At 32.4% G+C, this 4311-nt stretch overlaps 1 long non-coding RNA gene across 1 annotated transcript; it reads left to right on the forward strand.

The window, feature by feature from the left end:
* The first annotated feature begins 1237 nt into the window (after positions 1 to 1237).
* Positions 1238 to 2099, forward strand: LOC149159912 (uncharacterized). Its single transcript, XR_016261170.1, has 3 exons — positions 1238 to 1401; positions 1654 to 1700; positions 1809 to 2099. It is a non-coding gene; the product is annotated as an uncharacterized LOC149159912 (long non-coding RNA).
* The last annotated feature ends 2212 nt before the right edge of the window (positions 2100 to 4311 follow it).

A 4311-nucleotide genomic window follows, 5' to 3' on the forward strand; every position in this document is an offset into this window, starting at 1 on the left:
TTTTAATTACTTTATCTCATTTTAAAATTGATGCAAAAATTACCATATTAATAACAAAGCAAAATGAGATTTTTTTCCCATAGATTTTTGAACTAGTGACCTTCATATCTCAGAGTGCCTTAATTGTAGACTCCTTCAACATATATTCTTTTCTTGTGGGCCACCTAAACTTGCATTTTTATTTAAAGAGTATTTTTTTTAGCGTGGCAAGTTACAACGTGACCTTGAGCACAGATAGAATCACCCATCATACTCATACTAAGTTGTAGAATGCACCTCTTAGCACAATTATAATACTTTTAATTAATTAAAACAAACAAAACATATAGATCGATTTTTGTTTTTTATTATAGGTGAAATGGATTTTTTTATTTTGAGTTTTCTTAATTTTTTTTTTATTTTAATAAGGTCAAGTGGCAGCTCAACATTGACCATGGACATAATAACATTGTTACATATGTTAATATAGATCAATCTTAACCACGCTATTACTTATACTAGTATAGATCCATGGACATAATAACATTGTTACTTATGTTAATATAGATCAATCTTAACCACCCTATTACTTATACTAGTATAGATCTATCTTAACAATGATATAGCAAGAGCCAATTGGGATGAAATTTTTTTAACATGAAAACTTCTTTTTTATATTAGAAATTATGAAAAAATTGCACCTCCTTCTAAAAACTATATATATATATATATATATATATATATATATATATATATAACATGTAACTCCAACAAACATTATTATTATTATTGTCGCTGAAATAATTTAATTAACATTACCATTAAGATATGCTTCGTTTTCTATTATTGTAATTTTAAATACATTTCAATATTATTTTCGATATATTTTTATTTTAATTAATTTTCCTTTTGCGAAAGATATTCGCATACAACCATAAAAAAATAAATAAAAATTAATTACTCCTACCCTCCACTTCTTGACATTCATCTTGTCCTTACTTGATGTAAAAACTTATGGAGAAGTAAGGGTGTATGCTCATAATACATGGGTTAATTTGTATCAATTATCAGGGTTACAATTATTTGTTGAGTTTTTATTGGCCCTTCAATATACCGAATATACATGATTATGATATCATTCAAGCCTATAAGGTTTTTTCCCTTACCATGGACATGGTTTTCAACTTAATATCTGAACTATAGGGATTGAGTTTTCAATATCTGACTTGTAGTGGAGGCCAACTGGCATGACACCTGCAAGCTACCACAGGTTCTCGAAACTTTTGTCCTGCCACCTGGAAGTTCTTCAATCATTGATCTCCACTCGTTCTCCTCTGACTGTGTTTGGTTTTTTACAGTGGTTATGGGTAACCAACCAATTTTGCTCCTCCTTCGCTTGGTCATTCGAAGGTTCTGTTGCTGGTTAGTTTGGTTCTGCAACTTCTCTGTGTGATTAGAGTTTCTCGTAGTTACCCAGTTACTCCATGTCGTAGGAAAGAAATTGCATCATCCCTTCGTTGTTGTAAAATTTTACTTTATCGTCAGATAGCTATTTGGTTTGATAATCTCAGCATCACGGTAGAGTTTATCAATTGTTGATAGTTCCCTTATATTTTTTTAAAAGGATATCACACAGTCTATTGTGTCTATTTATCTAACTCTTTGTTTCTATAGGGACATCATTCGGGTTCCACATTCTCAGTGTTTCATTGATTGGAAAGGTCATACATTGAAACCCTACCTCCTTTCGCTTAATGAAGAATTTCTGTGAATGAATAATTTTGATATTAAATTGCTAATGTGTAATTTTTCCGGTTAAATGTTTGGAGGACTAACTCGTTAGCTAGACGTGGATGTCTTTTATTCTTGATCAGGCATGATCTTCTTAGGATCCAATTTTTATTCCCAGGTGCATCTAGTTACTTCCCTATCGAGGGTTATGTTAGCATATTATTCCTTGAAATTGGTTAAGGGTTTACCCTGATCATTTGTATTCAAGTACGAATATTTATTAAAATACCCTTATTGGGTTGTTGGTCTTTAGATTTGTTTTGGTTATAGTAAATTCTGCTGTAATATTTTTTCTGTTGTTTAACCAACAAGGCTTGGATTTTATGAGTTTGTTCTTGGACAATAACTTTACTGCTCGGCTGTAGTTAGCTGTTGAGTTTTGATAGTATGTAACCCTTACCGAGTATTTTACCTTGCCCAGAAGGGAATTTTTCCTTAAGTGCTTACCGACACTCTTGCGTTTTTTAATGGAGTTTCTCTCTAGTTTTATATTATGGAAATTGATTTCTTACGCACGTTTTTTGTCCTCTTTGTATCCGGGGCATACACAGCTATTATTATAGTGGGGCGATAGACTGGATTTCTAGATTGGTTATACAAATATCTTTTATCGTGTACATAGGTAGATTAATGAACAGTTTTGGCAAGGGTCTGCTACTCCCAGTTTAATTGATCATCTTGTTAATTTAGAATCCCACCTGGGGTTGTACGTTGCGGCTTATCCCGTCATCTAAACCCAGAACTAGAACCATCCCTTGGCTATCCTTCTGTAACTGGACTTGAAGAGTAAATGTGGAATTCCTAAGTCCAGTATTTTTCTTGCCAAAGTTAGACTATTCTTTTGTTGCCATGGAAATTTGGGTGTGATCGTGATGATTCATTACTGTAATTTTTATATAAATTAATTAAAGGTGCAGGAACCTTGTACATTACTTCTTTGTCTCAAATTAATGTGTTAGTTATGTTCTTTTCCATGACTCTGTAATTATTTAAACAGTTAAATTCTTAATTCAACATATACACAATGAGTTATTTTCAATGTGCATAGTCTAAATAAAATTCTTTTGCTAACAATCATGTTGATTAACTCTCTTTATAGAGTAGTGTCCAAGTTAAAACTCATAAAATAATTTTCCATTAATATTTAAAGTTGTATGTGTTTAATAGTTCTATCATTAATACCCAAATATGGACCCCTCCTGGTTTCACACATACAACACATTCATGCATTCTTGATACTTGAACAGAACTTGCTAATCATGTACATTACTACTCAAATATATTTCCTTAACATTATTCTATGAAAGGAAATGTCTAAGGTCATTAAGGAACATATTTGTTAGCCAAGTTCTCAAAATTTACAGGCAAGGCCTCTCCTTTTGTCGAATGAAGAACTGACTACTACATCCAATTCCTCTCCTTGTGCTTCTTAATTCTAGAACAATTATTTTAAGGAGATATTAGAAACTCACTGGCATCAAGACTCTTTTTAGTCCAGCCTAGAATCCTTCTTTATATACAAACCAAGTATGAGATCTGGAGTTTCCACTGGCTCTACTCTAGCTCAGTAATACTCCTTACGCAGTGTCCTGCCAATCTGTTTCTTATTTTTTCTTCTCTTTCCCCTGAGTGCTTCCACTCTTTGGAGATAAAAAGGAGGAAAAACTCCCTTAACTGTTAACTGACTCATAAAAAATAGAATTACTCAGGTCTTAATGATAAATTCTAAACTCAACATAGGAAAGGAACAATTCCTGATTAATTAAATTTATTCCATGTTGAAGATTATTCCTTTGATCTTTTACCAAATTCACCTAATAACCGAAAATGAATACAAATATTTACAATCACCTGGGGGTGTCACATCCCCCCGATTGGAACACTGCCCTCATGTTCATCTTTTCTACTACCCTTAGAAAAAATTTGGGATATGCCTCTTGGATAGATTTCGTGTTTTCCCATGTGGCTTCATTGAGGCTTTCCACTGTACTTTAACTTGGATGATAACTTTCTTCCACTGAATTGTTTCTCTCTAGTCGAGTATACACAGAGGTTCTACCAGAAACTCTTCGTTTGGTTCGACCTGTTACAAGTACAATTTAATCATTAAACTGTTCCCTTGTTATACAATTTTTTTTAGAAATTTCTTAAAAAAATATTAATTACCTATATATCTTACCAAATTATGATGTGTCTAGAATCATAAACATATTTTTTTAGAAGTGAAACATGAAACACATTATGAACTCAAATGTGACTCCGTAGTGCCAGCTAATATGGCAATTGTCACACCCCCAATTCTTTTTTCGTTAATTGGCCTATGTGGCGTATCAGCTAAGTACTTAATATGTTCATTTGTTAATTTACTTTCCAAACTATGCCTAACATTCATCATTTTTAAACAGCATTAATGTGCGGAAACCATTAATACATCATCAACATTCAACAGCAAGAGAACACATAAACCCATATGCAATGTAATGATTTTATTAGAATTTTAGATTTTACAAGTTTACAATATCACCGGGAGACGAGCTCAAC

This window comes from Pinus tabuliformis, chromosome 5_2 (genome assembly GCF_031772625.1).
Source record: "Pinus tabuliformis cultivar Carrire ecotype Pingquan chromosome 5_2, CPIR1, whole genome shotgun sequence".
Lineage (NCBI taxonomy): Eukaryota > Viridiplantae > Streptophyta > Pinopsida > Pinales > Pinaceae > Pinus > Pinus tabuliformis.